General features: G+C 41.5%; 1 protein-coding gene across 3 annotated transcripts in view; it reads right to left on the bottom strand.

Moving 5' to 3' along the window:
* Positions 1 to 21,455, bottom strand: part of FAT3 (FAT atypical cadherin 3) — a 329,724-nt gene that overhangs the window by 225,541 nt on the left and 82,728 nt on the right. The gene's annotated exons all lie outside the window — the stretch shown is intronic.

Raw genomic sequence — 21,455 nt, 5'->3', positions numbered from 1 at the left:
GAGGAAAAAGGTGCTCTGAGATCAGCACCAATAAGAGATGAGTGTGTCTTTACGGTTTTTCAGGAAGTTTTTTTTTTTTAGTATCAGATTGCACAAAAAGTTTTTATGAGAGTCTGAATTCTAAGAAAAGCTTTGAAGACACTGGAAGAGAGGTGCTTTGGGCACACTTTGAGCACAGCTAAGGAAGGTGAAGGCTCTGTGCTCAGTCACTCTGCAGAGCACAGGCTGCCAAAGAGGGATCCTCCTTGCCTGTCTAACTGGGACTCCTTAATGAGGTATGTGAAGTTCAAATGTAATTTATTTGCATTACTCCTCAGCCTCAGTCTTACAAGTTATGCACTAAATCTAGCTTTTTAAATTATACCAACAATTAATGCCTTCATGGCACTGGATTCAAACAAGACCTTTGGTTTAAACATTAACTGGCAAGTCTACTCCATTTCTTGAAAAGCAGCCATGAAAACAATGGCCCTGTGCTCCTGAGACAGCAGCAGAAGGGATGGATTTGATGGAACTTCTGAAGTTTAACACTGTTAACAGCCCTGGTGCTAACCTCTCCAGACATTTCACTACAGAACACATCCTATACAGAAGTTTATTGCCAAACTGACTAAATTACTTTGAGAGGTAGGACCAAGAGGAAAATGACATAACTTCAGTTCTAAGGGACTAACACCCCTGGTATAACACAGAGAAGTCAACTAAATTGTAAGGGATATTGCCTATCTCCAAGGAGTGAGGTCCTGGCTCCTGACATCCCTCATCCAACTCCGGGCAGGAGTCAGAGTTACAGAGACACCTGATGTACTTGCTCTTCTCTTAGAGGACACATCTGTTTAAAAAAAAAAAAAAATCTAAATAACTGTTTTCAACTTTGTGATTTTTGTATTATGTTTTTTAACACTAGTTTGACCTGACAAGTGTTCTCCTACAATTTGACCAAATACATAGGAAGGAAGGGGAAAGGAGAAAGATCAATTCCAGCCATGCATGGACACAGGTCTTTTTCTGATAGTATCAGATCCATGTCCTTCTTGCTCAGATATATTTTTCACTCAACAAAGGAGAGCACTGGAAGACAAAGGCAGAGTGTATTCTAAATACTCATACTGGCAGCAGCCTGTGCTATGTAATGACTTTCTGTAGAAACATGGATGAAATATGTAGCAAACTGTGATGAAAATGCCTAGAAGTCCAGAAGAGAAATTACATTGCCAGGATGAAAAGAGCCAATAATAAATGACACCTAGTGGAAATAAATAAATAAAATAAAATCCATGTGGGCAAGGACAAGGCAAAAAAAAATATGAACATTACTGCTCCTAGAGATACTGATTTATTCAGAAGACAAGAAGAATTATTTTAGATCTTTGAACAAAACTTCAAATAAGTAGGGTTTTCACCCAGCAAGAGAACAGAAGGGTTTAGCAGATTAACCTCTGTTTAGAAAGCTGAATTTCACCAATACTAAGATGATAAAAAATCTATCATTTAATTCATTACTTCATTTTATGACTCCTGGCAACAGTTAATTTCCATTTCTGTATTTCAGAAGGAAAGGATTATTGAACAAGCGTTGGCAACTGCCAACGGATCTGCTACATGGGTTCTTCTTTGTACTTTTGATTTATTAAAAGGTCCCAGATATAAATTAATTCCTTTTGCTCAGTATGTCTTGTCATTTCACCTGTCACCACTACACAGCAGCTTGAAAAATAAGGTCTTTGTTCTCTTTGAGGTTTTCCACATGGAAAACCTCCCATCACTTCAGGAACACCTTCTAATTTCAAATATCCTGCACAAAGTGCCTCCTTGCTGTCTACCCAAATAGGGGCCTAAAATTAGTACCCACAAGATGAGATATGCTGCCCAAATATATAATCAATCTCTCTATGTAGGTGTGGGTGACACATTCCAGATGGATGCCAACTTTCACTTTCATATGAGGTGTTAACTCTGAAGAAAAATGATGAAACCTGATTATCAGCACTGCTTCCTCATCAGTATGGCATTAATGCAAAAACACTGCCAGAGCCAGCATCAGAAGTGGCCAAATATTTCCTGGGGCAGTCCCAGTCACTTTAGCTGAGTAAAAGTATGGGAAAGCCCAAGAATATCCTTGGATAAGACCAAAACAAATCCAGAGAAGACCTCGCTTACTTCAAAGCTTACAGATACCAGCACAGAATCACAGACACATTCAGGTTGGAAAAGACCCTCAGGATCACCAAGTCCAACCGATAAACCTACTCTACAAGGTTCACCCCTAAACCATATCCCCAAGCACCACATCCAAATGACCCTTAAACACATCCAGGGTTAGCAACTCCACCACCTCCTATTCCAATGCCTGACCACTCTTTCCATGAAAAAAAATTTCCTAACATCCAGTCTAAACCTACTCAGTCACAACTTGTGGCCATTCCCTCTTGTTCTATCACTAATTACTTGGCAGAAGTGATCAGCACCAGCCTCTCAACAACGCCCTTTCAGGTAGCTGTAAAGAGCAATGAGGTCTCCCCTCAGCCTCCTCCTTTTCAAACTAAACAGCCCCAGCTCCTTCAATCCCTCCTTGTAAGATTTATTCTCCAGGCCCTTCACCAGCTTCATTGCTCCAGCCTCTCCACATCTCTCTCATACTGAGGTGCCCCAAACTGGACACAATACTCAAGGTGTGGCCTCACCAGAGCTGAATACAAGGGGACAATCACCTCCCTACTACTGCTGGACACAGCATTTCTGATACCAGCCAGGATGCCATTGGCTTTCTTGGCCACCTAGGCACACTGCTTGCTCGTATTCAGTTGCCTGTCGATTAGAACCCCCAGGTCCCTTTCTGCCAGACAGCTTTCCAGCCCCACTTCCCAAGCACGTAGCATTGCTTGGGGTTGTTGTGACCCAAGTGCAGGACCTGGCATTTGGCCTTGTTGAAGCTCATCCTATTTATGTTTGGCCCAATCTATCCAAGTCCCTCTGCAGAGCCTCCCTACCCTCATGCAGATCAGCACTCCCACCCAGCCTGGTATCATCTTCCAGCTTACTGATGACACACTCTGTTTTCATCAAGGTCATCAATAAGGATGTTAAACAGGAGTGATCCCAACACTGAGCCCTGAGGAACACCACATGTGACCAGCCACCAGCTAGATTCAACTCCACTGACCACCACTCTTTGGGCCTGTTTGCCCAGCCAGTGCTTTATCCAGCAGAGTGTGTGCTCATCCAAGCCACAAGCAGATAGTTTGTCCATGAGAATTCTACAGGAAAAGGTGTCAAAAGCTTTTCAAAAGTCTAGGTAGACAACATCCATAGCAGATACTAAAGAAAGACAGAACTTTGCTTTCAGGGCCCTGAAAGCAGCGAGGAGGAGAAGCCTTTGGGAGTAGCCCTAAGGTTGTTTTCTTGGATAGCATTTATGGTGCACTCTTCCCAGCTGCCTGTGAATTAGAAGAGAAACATGAACAAGGTAACAATGTCTGAGCTAAACAAATCAAGAATTAAGAGGAAACACTATCAGAGATCCTGAAAATTTCAAAGTAATTAAAAAAGAAAAAGTTCCAGGATTTTGCAGATGCATTTCTGAACAAGACAGAAAAACAGATGTTCCCATCTACTGGGATGTTATGACACGGACGCACTACTGCATTTCTACACAAGGCAGCTGGAATCCAACTGAGCAGTCTGCAAGACAGCTTTTATGTCACCCACAGCCAGATTTTGCAGTATCCCTGAGGGACTAAAGCTAGCACTTACTTGGGCCTGCGGCAGCCTCGAAATAAAGCCAACCATCAATCCAAAAAATGGTGCCACAGATATGCTTGCCACTGCATTCCTTTAAGTATATTTGTCCTGTTTGATTCACCCAGCATCACATGTATTACAAACAGTGTAAGTGAAAATTATCAACAGAGTGCATTAATCTCTGATTAAAATCCTGGGCACACTTATATGTAAATTAAGTGCAGCCCTTAGGCTTGGCAAATTGCCAGGAATGCAAAGGTTGTGTACTTCTTTCTCTTAGAGGCTTGTTTTCCTTCTTTTCCAGGAAAATAACAGGATAACGTTTTCTGCATGGCTCCTGCAAGTGGCACACAATGAGATGCTGCATTACAAATGGCAAAAGCCCCCCCCCCAAAAAACAGGAGTAAGAAGCTAGTGGATGTTACTGCGGGCAAAGAATAGGCAAACTGGATTTCCTTCCTGCCTCTCCCACTGATCTGCTGCACATCTTTCATCAGACCATTTCAAAAGATGCACAGTTCACTCAAAAATTATCTCCAAATCATGTATTTGCGACAGCCACGAGAAACCTGAGAGGCTCTTAAACCAAAAAAGGACTCAAGAAAAGCATTATTTCCTTCCTCTTGTTTACCTTATGTGTTTGACAGTAGTTTGTGTATAGGTCACGTGATGAATGGACCTGCCACAGCTCTGCAAGAGAGTGTTTACTGGAACTGTCAGCCTGGGGGTTTACATAGGTGTCCATTGCCATGGGTATCTGCTTTGCACATACGTTCCTCCTAAAAGTCAGATCATCCTTCATGAATGCTCTCAATAGTGCAAACACTGAAAGGAGTTCAATTCTGGTTATGTTTTTCAAAGGCAAGATTAAGAGACAGCTTGGTGGTCTGTAAGAAGCTGGGCAAGGAAAAGACAGAGGAGAGTAATGAGGTTCTTTAATCTAGCTGAGAAAAGCAAACCAAGGTCTGATGGCTGGGAGTCAATGACAGAAAAGTAAAGTGCAAACACTCAGCGTGGAAGATATCTGTCAGGAGCCACTGCTAGCCACGAACAGGCCAGAATCTCCCATCTTTTCACATCTTGCTACTGAGATGAGACAATACAACCTATTTCTTAGGTTATTGGCCTAGATACAAAAAATAGTGTAGCATGTGGCTTTGCTGAGTGACTCAGTAGTCTGTGTTATCAAAATTTGTCAGTGCATGTAGTCATACCCTCATTTTCAGCAAATGAGGAACAAGATACAGAGGTTCCTGGGCAGACAGAAAGAAGACTTGCTTGGAAGCACCTGCAACTTTTTAAAAATATTCTATCACACATAAGTATTACAGAAAAACCCTCAATTACCTTTTCTTCCAAATACTGCACTGGTTTATACAGCAGGGCATCCTGCTTAATTTATTCAATTGTGAAGAGCCCAAAAAATAAGTTATTGTTTGTTTTTCTTATCCCTTTTCAGGAATATGAGCTAATTGCACAAATCTGCATCTCAGAGAGGGCAATTAGGAAAGGCTAGGTAAGGGGAACAGCACACTTATTCCCAAGGCCTGGTCTAGGAGTGGCCATAGAGGCACACCTAGAGGCAGCAAAGGCAGAACCCATTCTCAGCACAAGCTGCAGTCCAGGATGGAGGTGATGCTATGACAGCACAGTCCCAGGTGTTCACTGCTGCCAAAGTGCCAGATGTCCCTTCTCACCCAAAGACAAAGTAAATTTGAGGTTTAAGAGTTAAAGTAGCTGTGAAAATGTACCATTTTAAGATGACTGAAGAACTACAAGTGATGGAGGGTCCTTCCTGACTCCAGCCCCTGGAGCACCTGCAAATTCACCTTCAGTATGGGCTAGAGTCACATCAACTTCTGCCATACAAAGTGATACAAAAATGCATTTCTGAAGCCCCAATTCTGCCCTCTCCTCCAGCTTCAAAACAAAAGGTCTCAGTGAAAAACAGAAACAAAGTAGAAGTTGATTTGTCCCCAAATTAAAATGACAGAAATGAAACAGAGTCGGGAATACCTACTGACAGCAAAGTACTCAGGGTTCCATTTCATCCCTGAAATTCAAAGAAGAAAAAAAAAAATAGGTGGTTCTGAAATGCCACCAATTATTCATGACCCTCATCAAAGACTCTGTGTGTCTCATTGCAGTAAACACAACACCTTGCTTGCCACTAAGCTATCAGCTAAATGTCCTTGCTTGCATTGCCTTGCTGGGGAAAAATAATAAATAAATGCAGGTTTAGAAGAAAATACTTGAACAGTGATATTTTTTCCCAAAACTTGTCAGTCTAAAATACAGGAGGGAAGAAAGAGTTGACACACACCTCATCTGTCTCTACTAAGATGAAGGATTTACTTCTGCCTACGCCTGGTCCTGACCCAGAACTCTGGCCAGATCCTGCCCCCACACATCGTTTTACAGGGTGGGCATGTAAAGAGTCGTGATTGTAAATGCAAATGTCAGAGCTCGTCTGGATTCCTTGCACTGAGCAAAGAGGTGATTTTTTGAAGGACACTTTGCAGAGAGCTTTCATAGGCAGGAAAAGTTTTAAAATACTGCAAGCCCATTATTCAGCAAACCAAGGAACATAAAATCAACCAAAATGGCATGATTTGTAGACAGGAATTTCACACCCAATTAAGGAAGAAAATTTATGATTTCAAGAAAGCTAACATTACACCTAAACTATGTATTTTTTATTCAGATCTTTCACATAGAATGGCTCTGGTGTGTATAAAAGCAGAGTGCATGTCTCTTTTAGCAGCTATTTATTCAGTTATTTCCATTAAAGGTAAACTGTAAATATAACCCACAGGATTAAACAGGTTTAGTGTAACAAAGAAACAAAACCTGGGTACTGATGCTAGACAGATTCAGCACACTGGGGCCACCAAAGCTAGTGGGAATCCAAATAAACAATACATTATATTCACCTCTTTTTTAAGTACTCTGAAGCCATGAATCACCAGGGCCAGTTCTGAATACAGATGGTGGTACCACATCAGACACAAACTCAGTCAGAGCATGTAAGAGACCTATTGCCCAACCCCCCTACTGCTCACAGTCGGTAGCTTTGAAAATCAGGCTCCTTACTCTGGTGATTAAATGCTATTTCAGTGCCTTCATTTAAGCCCCCCCATTGTGCAAAGTGTGGCCTCCTGGTTTTATTTTATTGCACAAATTTTCTAGGCTTTAATGCATATTAAAATGCAAGCCCAGCTCCCTATTGAAGTGAATGAAAATACCCCCACTGAATTAAGTAGAGACTAGATCATGCCCAGGAACGAGTCCAAAAGCAATATTAACTTTGTGAGCCTACACATACCTAGAAATTCCTAATAGTCCTTTATTCTGGTTTAAAAATAAAACATATACAATAAACTTAGCTTGTCAAAGAATATAAGTCAGATAATGTTCCTGTCTAGGGCTTAACTTTTTATGTTTTGGTTTTTTTTTTACTAGTGTTTTGAATGTGCAAATTTGCTGTTACTTCAAAATGCAGTTTCTGCAGTGAATATTATATTCAAGTTTTCAGAGCAGTAGAAGATTTAGAAAGCTAATCGCCAGCAAAACTATTTCCACTGACACTGGATCATCCTGCAAATGTACCTTTTACAGTGTTACTATACCCAATATCATCAATATCACAACCAGACAGGATTGTGACAAGGACATTCAACATGTTAATAAATTTAATGTATCTCCATGTAATAGGTAAGTAGGTAGACAACGTATAGGTTTGCAACTCTTACTGGATGTGACATACCACATTGTGTTTCAGAGGCAATTTCAAGTGTGGGCTCTTCCCAAAGGAGGGAACACCACTGCCGTTGTTGGGCACAGCTCTGGGTATACAGAGAGGCTGTAAACCACCTCTGCTCATAGAAGAAACCACCACCACACAATGGCTTAGAACAAGCATGACCAGCTGGTCTGAAATGCAGTTCAGGTACGTATGGAAATTTCCTATGACCTCTGAGGTCTTGGGCCAGCCAACAGCCCAGCTGAAGTCAGGGATACTTGTGGGATTTGGATGCACAGTTCAACCACAGATCAGGTTTGGTAGGTGTCACTACATCAGGTACAGCCCCATCAGCACAGCTTGCACAAGCATGACCTTGATACCAGGCTGGGGATGTTGCCCTGCATGAGCACAGACTTAATACAAGTGTAACTTCGTTTACTGCAGATAGAGAGGAAGTTCAACCAATTAAAGGTCTGGCCAGTGCTCCCTCAAATCAAAATAATATATAGATGCATGTTTACCTATTTGTTTATATGCATATATACACAGATATTAATATTTATGCATATATGCATATATACATATTTATGACTGTATTAATATTTATATATGCTACATCCATATATATGAATACTAACAAATGTGGATGTGTGTATATATTTATATATATGAATGGCATGATACAAAGGATAAATGCTGTATACAGAATTAGCAGTGCCACCCATCATACAGACCCAATTTTCTCAGGGGTCTGATTGCAGCTCCCTAGATGTCCCAAAGCAAACACCAAGGCTATGCAACTCCCTCCACAAGGACAGATTTCCCAGTAAAGCAGCATCTTAATGGCACCGAAATAGAGGCACATCTCAGATTAGGTGCTTGACCTTCCAGGTTACTTATATTTTGAGTTTTGAGGTGAAATTCTTCCTGTTTTACCTTCAAATGACTTAAATTCAACGCTTCTTGTTTCTTTTGCTTGCTTTATTTGGAGCTGAGAGAAGAAAGGCTTTCAACTTCACATCAAAGTGAGCTACTGCTTAAATATAACATCTTCAAGGTCATTTACACATCAATTTCAGAGCAATTTTCCAAACATATCAAGACGCTGAACCAGAGGCTTACTCAAATAAATTGTCTATCTTCTTCCATTTATGAATTAAATGAAATAAGATAAGCTAACATTTTCACTTAACTAGGCTTTATTATGGTTTCTGTATCTTCCATCACATTCCTCTACTTACTTAAACAAATATCCATATTCATCTTGATTTAATACTTTTTGCTTAGATGAAAAAAAAAGTCTTACATGGGTAAACTGAAAGTACACAGTGGACGACTGTGCCTTCAAAAGCACAAATACTATAAAGAAAACTTTTCACAGAATCACAGAATTATAGAATGTTAGGGGTTGGAAGGGACCTCTAGAGATCATCGAATCTAATCCCGCTGCCAAAGCAGGATCACTTAGGGCAGGACACAGAGGAATGCATCCAGGTGGGTTTTGAATGTCCCCACAGGAGACTCTACAACCCCTCTGGGCAGCCTGTTCCAGTGTTCTGTCACCCTCACAGTAAAGAAGTTTCTCCTCACGTTGAAGTGGAATGTCCTGTACTCTAGCTTGTACCTCTTCCTTGTCATATCACTGGGCATCACCGAAGAGAGACTATCACCTTCATCTTGACACCCATCCCCATCAGATATGAATAGACATTAATAAGATCCCCTCTAGGCTGTCTCTTCTCAAGACTAAATAGCCCCATCTTAGTCTTTCTTCACAGGAGAGATGTTCAAGTCCTCCAATCATCCTTGTAGCTCTCTTTTCAGTAGACTCTGTCTCTCTTGAATTGTGAAGCCCAAAACTGGATATGCCATTCCAGGGTTTCACCAGGGCAGAGCAGAGGAGTAGGAGAACGTCCCTAGACCTGCTGGACACACTTGTCTTGATGCACCCCAGGATGACTATTGACCCTCTTGGCCACAGGGGCACATTGCTGTCCCACAGATAGCTTACTGTAGTGGTGCCTAGTATTACCCTTCCCCAGATGCAGGACTCTGCATTTGTCCTCATGAGGTTTGCCTTCACCTGGCTCTCCAGCCTGTCTAGGTCTAGCTGGGTGGGAGCACAGCCTGACAGGGTGTCAGCCTATCATCAGCAAACTTGCTGAGGCTGTACTCTATCCCCTCATCCTGGTCGCTGGTGAAGATATTGAACAAGCTTAATACAATCCATCACTGATGATGACCCATGCAATAAAACCCTGCAGTAAAACCACGGTGAGGGGAGCCATGAAATCCCAGTGATGACTAAATCACTGCTATGTACTACTTCCTACTGGCCTTGAGAACAGTGGAAGAAATCCTGACACTGCTCTGACAAATGGGATGTTGTGTAAGCCCACATGGCTTGAGCTGTATTAGTCAACATTCATGAACACAGGCTGCTGCTGACATCCCTTTAAGCCTGGTAGATCAACATTCTTTACTCTCAGAGCCACAGCAAAATACAGTGCCTAGTTATGGGATGAACTTTGTGCTGTTTGCTGGACATGTGCAGGCTCAAGTTTTCAGCTAAGGGAGAAAAAAAATGAAAAATGAATAGTGCAATTTTATGACTGCATCAGGTGTTGAATAAAATTCAGATACCTCAAGCTTTTATAAAGGTCTGTAGGAAGATCTACTGTAGGTACAAATGCTTAATGTAACTCAGAAGAGCAATAGTTGATGGTGTAACTTCACTCTATCAACTACATTTTTCTTTCTTTTTTTCCTTTTTTTTTCACTATTTGCAAAGCACATATGGCTATTGGGTCTCATGAATTACAAACTGTGAATTCTCTTCAACATTATAATCTCTCTGTATGCATTTATTCCTCTGTATCTGTTTGTTCCTACAGCAAACAATGACTTCTGCCTTGTTTTCTGAGAACCATCAGGATTACAAAAGTCTTGCATGCCTTGCACACATCTCTGCAGACTTCCCAACCAAACCGAAAGTGGGAATGGTACCAACAGAAATCCTCATTGCTAGCACTAACAATGAAAGCTGTTAAATCTCCATAATAACCTGCTTGTATGGAGGCATTTTTTTTCTCAAAGAGCCTGGCTAATGCCCAGAGCAACCCAGATTTTCTGTATGTCCTCTTTAGTAGATTAATAAAGAGATCAAAGTTTGACCTATGTGTTCTCTGCTGGGAGGACAGGGAAGCTATTTTAGAAAAGAAGAGTTTGCTCCTGGATATTTTAGAAACAAGATCAGAAGCAGAGCAAAGAGCAGGAAGAAGAGATAGAGAAAAAAAGGCAAAATATGCTCAAAAGGATTCTGATAAAAGTCCTAGAAAGAGACTTCCGTGCAGGGTCCTCTTCCTTTACACAGGACTCTGTCTACAGTATGATACATTTGGTTTTGGGAACCCTTCTGAAAAAAAATGTGCTGATCTGCTTCAGCTGTTTTGTACTGGTGGTGAGGAAGGTGGAAGGAAGCAGAGGCAACTCTGCAGAGGAGCCTTGCTGCTGGGGCAGGCTGCCCTGAAGAAAAAGTGATCCCTCAGACCAAGAAAGGCAATGCTGACCTTGCCTAGGCTCAAGTACAACATAGGCACTGGCTCTTCTGATGGCTGGCCAAAGCACACAAGGAACTATTGGGACTATTCTACCTAGCAAATGTCTTTCGTCTTTTAGTTCGATATATATTATACTTGACACAGAGTATTATGATATATTATACTGGAAATAGTATTTTTCCCCTTTTGTTAATGTTTCTTTCAGCCTACGGCAAATGGACAACCACATGAGAAGAGTAACAACATTAACCCTGAAATCTGCCTTTATCTTTCTCTCTATCCAAACATAAACCCAGAGGAGCAGTCAAAACGAACAGAAAAAACACTTCTGAAAGGGCTTTAATAGCCACACTGCACTTGAACATGGACACCACAGGGAAGAAGGGAGTGTGATGCATGACTCTGGAGTCTATCTTACCAAGCATGTCAAAATATTGGAGAAGCTTAAAAAAACAAGAACTCCACAAACAACATGAGGAACAGAGACCATGATTTCTTCTGTAAAAGTTTCAGATTCCAGTCTTCTAAGATTATTAAAAAGAAGATGGAGAGGCAACTTGATTAGAAAATTCATGTAAAGTTCAGGGAGAAAAATTATTGGGAAGTAAAGGGCTCTTCCATCTAAAAAAAATAAGGTGAAGTAACATCTAATAATTGGAAACTGAAGCCAGGAAAAATAAAATTAGCAATCAGCTTGATACTTTTTGTATGTGTGTGTGTGTGTGTGTGTGTGTGTGTGTGATTAATTCCTGGACTAATTTCTTTCTGTCTCTAGACATCTGCAAACAAGGGCCACAAACTGTTGGGGGTGAAAGGTTTTGTGCCAAATGTATGCTATGCTTTAGTTAGAGAAAGATCATTCACAGAGATGCGTAAAAGTGAAATATAGTGGGGGGAGATAGAAAAAGGGATGAAACCAAATGATCAGGTCTCTTCTGGCTTTACACATTACAGGATCTCAGAACACTGCCCAGCTGTTTTCTCTCTGAGGACCTTGGAGACAGGAGATTACTGGATGGTGCTGGGCTGCTGCAGTGCTCCTAAACTGCACAGCTCCACTCTCTTAACCACACTGTTGTCCTCTGCATTGCTATTCCCATGGAGGGGAGAAAATACACCTAATGGAAAAACTGCTCCTGGCATCTTCTCACTGTCACATATGAGGGCATGCAAGAAATCAAAGAGCCTGTTTTAGAGATGTGCTCAAGTCATTAGAAGCAGCACATCTGCTGGCTGTGACTACACAGGTGAGCCTGGTGCAACATCCACCACTTGTGTCAAGGCTGAGCAGCAGCCAGTGAACAACCTGGCTGCCTTCTGTGTTTCAGGAGAGGCTCTCAGATTACAAGAGGCTCTCAGGCAGCCAACCTTGTGGCTTTGTAAGAACAATCAATTGCCTTTGTGGTTTTTTGAGTGAATTTTCCAGTGGATAAGGGCTCTCTAGACAGTACATACTTTGTCAATATTGTCCATGACAGCAGCAGAACACTTCTGTTTTACAAGGCACCACATTTCCCATTTCACTGTGAAACACAGACTGGATGCACTGAAACATGAAGTTTTATCCTGATCCTTTTGCAGGATTCTCCTCAGTTCCAGAAAATGAAAGGTTTCCCTCTGTATCACACTGGCTTTGCATAGAGGGGTCAGAAGCATGCAACAGTCAGTATGTTAAAAAAAAAAGGAGACTTATTTGTAATCAGAACTATGGCTTTAAAGCACCCAGAAACAAAGCATTTAATTTTTTTCTTAAGTATACTTTAAGGTGCACTCTCTCTTCTCTTCTCTAGAGATGCTGAGAAAGAGACTCTTCCTTTCATCCTTCATGTCCCGAATGTGTAAAACCACCTCAAGCTGCTGCTTCTGCTCTCAGCAGAAGTTTTGTTCACTGCAGCAGAAAAGTGCAAAAGGGTTAACTGGAGGAAAAAAAAAATAGCTCAGATTACCTTTCAGCGTTGAAAAGATTAGGACCATCTCTTGCCATGGGTTTCAGAAAGGACAGGTGTCCAATTTCCCAACCAAGGAGGGCCACAACTATCAGTGGGTGGCTGGTAACTTATGACTTAGGAGCTGATATCTACCAATTCATACAAGCCACAGAGCAAACTTGTGATGTCTTCATCTGAGCTGGGAAGCTAGAAGATCGTTGGCTCTAGCTCTTCTATTAAGTGAGACCTGAACTTGCAGAGTGAGCAGAAAGAGCAGGATAGGACAATCCAGTTCTTAACTCTATGCTGAACTTTATTGTAGCTTTATTGAAGTGACTGTGAAATTCAGTCTTTCTCTTGAAGCCCAAATTGGCAGGCTGAGGAACTGCCTACTGAGGAATAATCAGCTTCAAAGTCACTTTTTGCACAACATGACTACTACCCCAAAACCTTGCCCTGAATGCTCTCACCTTCCTTGAAAGTTTGAGAGGTGTTTTTAAAATGGTTTTATTATGTGTACAACACAGCAACCTGTTCCCATAACTTTCTTTGAACCTCCTTTTCTCATTTCCCAACATCTACCCCAAGAGCATAATTCCTTCACCAAAACCAGTCACTGGTGTTCAAAAAATTGGTGACAATTAAGCTGACTCGATACCTAGTACGGCACAAATATCCACAGCAACCGCCAAGAGCAATCCCAGACGCTTCTAAGTATCTTTCTAATAGGAAGGTCTTAGAGACAGCCACAAGCTTTGCATGGGATGCACCTCACCTACATTCGTATCTGTGACTACAAAAAGTGACATAACTAAAATTCATTTCCAGGTTGGATTTTTTCCAAAACCCCCTTGAGCAGCCTTGTGGTAACTGCAGGAAAAAACTGCACATGATCATTAAGATAGTCAGAACTCTAATTTTCTACTTTGCATAAAGGAAATGGAGCTGGCAAATTTAGCAGAGACACTGCACAAGCAGACCGTAATTATACTTCTGTTTCACTCTCCATGCTCTGGCCATAATATATCCATGGGTCAAAGAGCATATGGGAATGTGCTGAAGCGTCCTTGTGGAAAGTACCATCCTTTTAACCTTGGGGAAGTGCTAGTCTGATATTGATCTCCAAAAATCTTCAATAGGTAGGATACTCTCCTTCAGGTAAGAAAAGAGAAGGGAGCGGGAAGTGAAGAAACACAAGGGACTGTGGCAAATCAGAGCAGTACGATAAAAGCCTTCATGCAGACAACCCTACCGGGATCACTGGGAATGGTGCCAGGGACTTGGTGGGTGCTTCCTTTTGGCTCCGAAGAGAGTGAAGCAGATAAACGTGCCCTGGCTGCTGCTTTCCAAATTATAGCCTTTCATGTAACACGTAGAACTCAGCTCTGATCCCACCAGTCTTTCACAAATGTTGTCAGCTCTCCCTGCCCACTTTTCCAGGAGACGTTGTGGCTTTACCCACGACACCAGGAAATAAAGTAGGCAGCCTAGTGCCCAAGGGGCGCCGAGACATCAACATCTACCCAAATATTCCCTTATTTGTTTGGGGCAAGGCTCAGATGCACTCAGTAGCAGAAAGTATCGCATTCCCCAGCTGGTGTATATCTACATGCACATAAACTGCAGCAGCTCAATTTTAGAGTGTTTTATGATGAGGCAGTCTAAGCTCCCTAAAGAGGCAGGGAAAGTCAATGTCTTGATAAAGTAAATAATGAAATGTTGCAGTACCAATATATGCTGTGTGATCCCTTGAGGGAAACCACAAGCACAAGCCCTAATGAAATAAGACACAGCAAAGAAGGGCTTTGCTGTGGACACAACCCTTATGGGCTCATTATGCACTGCAGAGACTTCGATCACTTTATCACCCTTACTCCTCCTGCTGAAATGCTGTATATATGTACAGACAGATATGATATGCAGAAAAATGCGTGCACATATATTCTAAATGAAAGATGGCAAAATGAAAAGTGATTTATTTTCATTTCTGCAAATGGCCAGACCATAAATGCATAGTATGTTTTCTCTGCATGGATTGCCTTGCTAGTCAATCATTGCTATATTTCAAAGCTATCATAAGCACTTAGTGTTTGAATTTGCATTTGTGAATATTTTAGTTTTTTTCAGTGTCCTTGTATTTTATGCTTTAATTTCTTAAACACTCTGCATATCAGTGTGGGCTTTGCCTACGGCTAATCAATAGGCTGCACTTAAGATAGAAAAAGTCTGTTTATCTATTTATGCACAATTTTGAAAGGGAGATCATATTTTTCCTGTCTGAAACGCATGAGTATGAGTAAACTGTAAAATTGAATTTAATTATTTATTTATAATGCAACTTAGCCAACTGTGGAAGCAGTAAACCCAACTAAACAAACAATCAAACAAAAAAAGGAATTATCCTAGATTCAAGAGCAGGAAGAAGCATGGCTCCCACTAATTGAGTTTCCTTTGCTCTTATCTTCTCAAGATCCCTTAGATTGTTTTCCAATTTTCATTTCCATTTCTTCCATTAAATGCCTCTAACCCATGACCTCCATTTACTGCCACCCATCTATCTTTCATATTTAATTGAGATGAAATGCCCACTTTTCCAGCACTAAAACTCTGACAGGACATTTGATAAATACTAGCTCCTTGAGAAAGCTTACTCAGGAAAGTGCAGTTCAAAATTTGATTTGTGAACAGGTAAGTCTGTTCCATTATATTTGAGTTTACCTTATGAATATACCATGGTGAAGATGCAAACCCCAGTTACAAATGATTTATTTGTTTTTTCTGCTACAATATGGAATTAGATTTGTTTTGACCCTGGAAGGTATGAGTTGACAGGACCAGTGGGAAGAAACATACAAGGCAGCTTTCAGCAGTCAATCATTTTTTGGTTTCAAATAGAATAATTTTAAATGTGGTGGTTTACAATCAAAGTTCCTCCCCTGAGACTCAGTATACAGGCCTTTTTGAAAGATGGCATTCTTTAGAAAATAGTTAAACCTTATGTAACATTACTGCAGGAGCTTTTGATAAACATTAATAAAACTTCCATCAGCCAGGTGCCTCTGCACATATTTAATGGGGCAGTAAGCCCAGTATTGGAGAGTCAAAAATACAAAAGAAGGCAAAGAGTAAAGCTTCAGCTACCAAGCAGTGGCAATTTAATCTCATGGAGTAATGCTAAACTAAAACAGAAGAGGATCAAGCAGTAACACCATAGCCTCTTGGAGAAGGAAATTAAAATTAATACAGAACCCCAGGCTACTATCAAATTGTGGTCAGGTATTCAACATCTCAAAATAAATAGAATAATCGCTCCATGCTTATTTTAAATGACTAAATGTTTGCATCAGTGACACCAAGCAAAGCACAAATTTGCTGGAATCCTGAAGGCAAACATCCAAGAGGAAAATTTGTCATTCAAAACTATAATACTGAAGCCTAGGCTGGAAAGCTTCATGGCCAAAACATGTGAATGGAGTGCACTCCTATTTTATGCTCCAGAAGTGTGACTGTGAATGGTGCCAATGTACCCCAGACAGCTTAAATTTAAGGTTAAAGCTTGGGACTGATAGCTGATAGTTGTGCCAACAAGGACTGGAGAGGGCTACATGAACTGCAGCAGGATTGCCATACCCAGTTTCAGTACAGCCACACAGCTGCATCAGTAAGCAGCAGGCATCTCCCAAAACATTCCCAGGGGTCAGTCCACAGTGAAAAAAGGTATCCGAGGAGAGTGGAGCACCTTGAGTATTGTCTAGAGGCAGGTAAGAACAACAAATATGGGGTGTTCTATCTTACTTCCTAAAAGGTGACAGGCAAATCAGCTCTTCTCCCTGTTCTACAGTAGAATCTTCAAAAACTGAAGCGAGAAGTATTTTGCTATGTGTGGGTGACACACACAGAGTGACACTGACAACCAGGTATCTACAGGGCTCCCAGCTGAGCAGAATATTGCACTTTATATTACAAACATTTATAAGCTGAGCACTATGCTGGAATTACTCCTGCTGTCTCCCTGCATCTGGATGTCTGATGGGCACAATGAATCCCACCTCAAGACTATGTCATCCATTGCCTGCATGCCCAAGGTGACCCTCAGAGGCTTATAGGTGGACAGCTGTTGGCATGGGAACAAGTTAGTTGAAAAGATCTCTGTCAAATGGCACTATGACCATGCTACTGAATGGCAACATAGTTTGCCTTCATAGCAGTTTGCAATTCAATAGGAACTGTTCTGTCAAGGTTTCCAATCCTGGATGCCAGCAGAGAAGATCATAGAATCATAGAAGGGTCCAGGATGGAAAGGACCTCCAAAGATCACTTAGTCTGACCTCCCCACAGTCAGCAGGGTCATCCTCAACCAGACCAAGTTGCCCAGGGCCTTGTTGAGCCTCATCTTGAATATCTCCAAGAGAAGGGGCCTCAACCACCTCTCCAGGCAACCTGTTCCAGTGTTCTACCACCCTCATAGTAAATAACTTCTTTTTGATACCCAATCCAAATCTGCCCTTCTTTAGTTTGAAGCCATTGCCCCTCATCCTGTCACTGAAGGCATTTGTAAACAATCTCTCTCCATTCTTCTTGTAGGCCCCCTTCAGATACTGGAAGGCTGCTATTAGGTTTCCCTTCTTCTCCAGGCTGAACAACCCCAGCTCCCTCAGCCTATCCTCGTAGCAGAGGTGCTCCAACCCCCTGATCATTTTTGTGGCCCTCCTCTGGACCCTCTCCATCAGGTCCATGTCCTTCCTGTATCAAGGTCTCCAGACCTGGACACAGTACTCCAGGTGAGGTCTCACCAGAGCAGAGTAAAGTGGCAGAATCACCTCTCTGGATCTGCTGGCAACACATCTTTTGATGCAGCCCAGCATGCGATTGGCCTTCTGGGCTGCAAGCACACACTGCTTGCTCATGTCCAGCTTTTCATCCATCAGCACACCCAAGTCCTTTTCCACAGGGTTGCTTTCTACCACCTCATCCCCAAATCTATATTGATAGCGAGGATTGTTCCAGCCCAGGTGCAGGACATCCTGGGAAAACACAACAGATTTACTTTGGCTGGTCAGTAATTTTAAGCAATGCACTGGAACATGTAAATCAAGGTCTGATGGAATGGTTCCTGCAAGGGACTTGAAGACACAACAAAAATGTAAAGCAGAGGTTGAGAATGAGAAGACCATGGATGTTTGCTGCAGAAAGCGTTGCTCTGGGGACAAAACAAGAAGGGAAGTAGCAATGGCACTGCAACCACATTGGCATTTCCAGCATGAGTGCTCCTCAACTCACTCACTGCTGAACAAGCATCTGGTGCCACCTAATTAAAACACCAGTTCCAGGAGGTGACACCCAGCATCACGAATTAAATGAAACATCTGTTAATTCTTACAACAGACAGACAAAACAAGGATAAAAAAAGGCAAAACAAACACACACACACACATTACTAACTTTGGCACTGACATCTCCACTGAACGTAAGAACCACATACACTTCCCACGTTATTAACCAGTGCATCTTCAGTTTAACTGATCAACTGTGCAGATTTGCTATAACACATGTTCAGCTGCTCAACGGACAAAAATGCATCAAGTTTTACAAAAGTGGGTAAACATGCTCCACTGCACAGCATTGCAGTGCAGAGAGGAAGCATCCCTTGAGCTCAGGAAGGCTAATGGCACAAGCTATTAACTCAGATGATTAAGGGACTGGAGACTGCAGAAATCTCAACACATGCATGACCTATGATAGCAGAAAGCAGGGTGTGTTTTCCCCAGTTACAAACAGATGCTGTATTTTTATTCCTGCCATAAGTAATTGGGTTTTTTTTTTTTAATAGGTATAGATAATCAGGCATTTATATGGGTTCCAGCAGTGCAGCAATATTAAGCTACTACGTTACAGCCATTCATAAAACGAATGTATCGCTGGAATTACTTTTTGCTGTCACTATTATCTAACAGTCTCTACACTATGCATTGTTACTGCAGCAGTAAAATTATTAGATTCTGAGCATTGCTGGAAATCTGTAACTAACCACAGAGGTGAACCCTTCGTGAAATAAAGTACTTCAGGAGAACTTCAGATAGTCTCTTATGCCGAACCCCGTGGACTCCTGAATACAGAGAAAGGACACAATTCATGGTGTTGGTTCTACCATCTTTTACACCAGTTTTTACACCAGTAATATTTCACCTACATGGCTTTACCCTACCAATGAGCCTACCATATACATGTGTAATGGCATTTCTTGAGGTGCATCATTTCAATAAGTAATCTCAGTGTTTTGTTTATCCTTGCCTTCCCTCTTCCCATTACTCTTACATATACTTGTTGCCTACCTTGCTTTGAACCTGTCTTTTTTTTCTTATAAGACCTTATAAGCAGAGGCTGTGTTTAACCTGAATAAACCCTATATAAGGAATATAAGTTCACCTTCTTGCTGTTACTGATTTTTAAGCAACATTTTGTGTGAAAAAAAATAATCAAAAATCGAGCAAAAAGACAAAAGATATTCTGCATCAACTCCAGAGATCATTAGGTCAGTCTGGCACTAAGGGTGTTGATACACAAAGGTATTTTGGAAGTGCTGCAGAAGGAAAATCCTATGGTAACCTTTAATGACCTATCCATGCTCAATCAAAGAAAAAGAGTTGGGCTTGGGTTTTTTACCCCCCTCTGATACAGAAGAAAATAGCACTTTCAGGAAGGGATAATACCCAGGCTGATTGCAGCAACTTACAGGGGAACTAGCAGGGGGTGTCTGGGAATAGATACCAATTTCATTCCAACCAGAATGGAAGTTTCTATATTAAAGGGCATTATTTTTGAGCAGTCAGCATGGAAGAAGCTGATGCAGTAAAAAAACATGAGACCTCTAAGTGATCGGGACCAGAAAGAGAGGAGGAAAGCAACTGAGGCTGTAGCCTTGCTAAATACTAAGATGAGTGGAATATGGAGAAGATGCAGCTGCCAAGGCAGTCACTGAACACACTTCAGAGATAAGAGGCACCAGCCATTCTTTGAAGCAATCATAGCTGCCAAGAGCTACAGAGAAAAGAGTGAATGGAAGGGGATAGAGGGGTCAACTGCAGTGAATACAAAAACAAGTCAAGGCCAAGGACAGGCATGACGCTTTGGGATTTGGCCAGGAGGTGATAATTTGTGGTTTTAGTCAACTGCAATCTCAGTGGAGTAGAGAGGGCAGAAACGCAAAGAGAAAACAGAGAGCTGGCAGCATAAGTATGAAGGCAGCCAGAATATAGAGCAGGAATAAGGAGCTTGGGTAGAAAAGAAAAGAAGGGGCGCCTGGCAGTGGCAGATATGCTTGGAGAATTGTGTTTTTGTTCCCTGCTCAGGGATACAAAGGCAGATCTGAAAGTTGAAGTGATGCCAACAGAAAAACAGGGTTAAGTAAGGTGGCAAAAACAACGACTGTAGAAGGTCACAAGAGGCTGAAGAAGGAGCTCAAGAGAGCAGGCTAAGAGTGCGAAGAATGAGGTTTGTCCGCCACGGGTCTCACATGAAAGACCAGATAAATGTAATTTCCATCCCAAAACACCATCGTTCCCTACTTTTCAGCAAGGGGAAAGAGCATCGTCCTTGGCTGGTCCTCTCAAGGCTCTCCATAATTTCTCAAAAAGGAATGGCATCCTTTCACATCTTCTGTTTTAAAATCTGAATTAGATTTATATAGAACCTAGGTTAAATACGATATGGTATATTCTTATTTTATCTTCCTATCCCTTCTAGTGTAAGTGCTGTCTGGCTATAAGAAGCAATGACTTTGACTTGCTGCCATCTTCACTTACGACACTGACAGAGGAATAACACATACCAGTCCCAAGAAGTCTATTTGCATGAATTTCCATTAAGACTACAGCAATAACCTCTAAGCAAATGTAGCATGAAATCACAATGCCATTCACACCAATACTAAATCTCTCATGCCCTCTGAAAAAAATCCAGACCTCACCCTCTGGTTTTAGAAGTCTCCTGTAAGGGCAGCTATAAAACTTCTCCACTGGTCACGATAACATATATGTGTCAATTACATCACTGTTCACAGTTGATATATTTATTATCATCTTCAGGATACAATCCCTTATCCTGTTTAGAGAATGTAAAACCTATGTCCTGACAGTTTACGGGGGAAAAAAGCTTGCTATGGTTAGACAGGGATAACAGCGTTAGAACCACAATTACAACAAAGTTGCACTTACTGACCTCAGTGACAAAGGAAGAGTTGGTGGGAAATTCTGTGTAATATTTTATATCCTGAACTAATTAAAGATCTCATTCCCCAAACAGCCAGATAGCAAACACAAGCAGTGCCTCCAAATGAAGGATTACTATTTTGATGGTTACTGTAATGAGCACATTCCCAAAGGAAACAGCCAATAAGAAGCATCTCCTATCTGGAGGATGCTGAATGAAAGTTGGAGTTTTCTTAATTTTACAGCAATTCCTTATTGCACCATATCAGCCTCC

This window comes from Indicator indicator, chromosome 1, assembly GCF_027791375.1.
Source record: "Indicator indicator isolate 239-I01 chromosome 1, UM_Iind_1.1, whole genome shotgun sequence".
NCBI classification, from domain to species: Eukaryota; Metazoa; Chordata; class Aves; order Piciformes; family Indicatoridae; genus Indicator; species Indicator indicator.
This window is presented reverse-complemented; position numbering and strand designations above follow the sequence as displayed.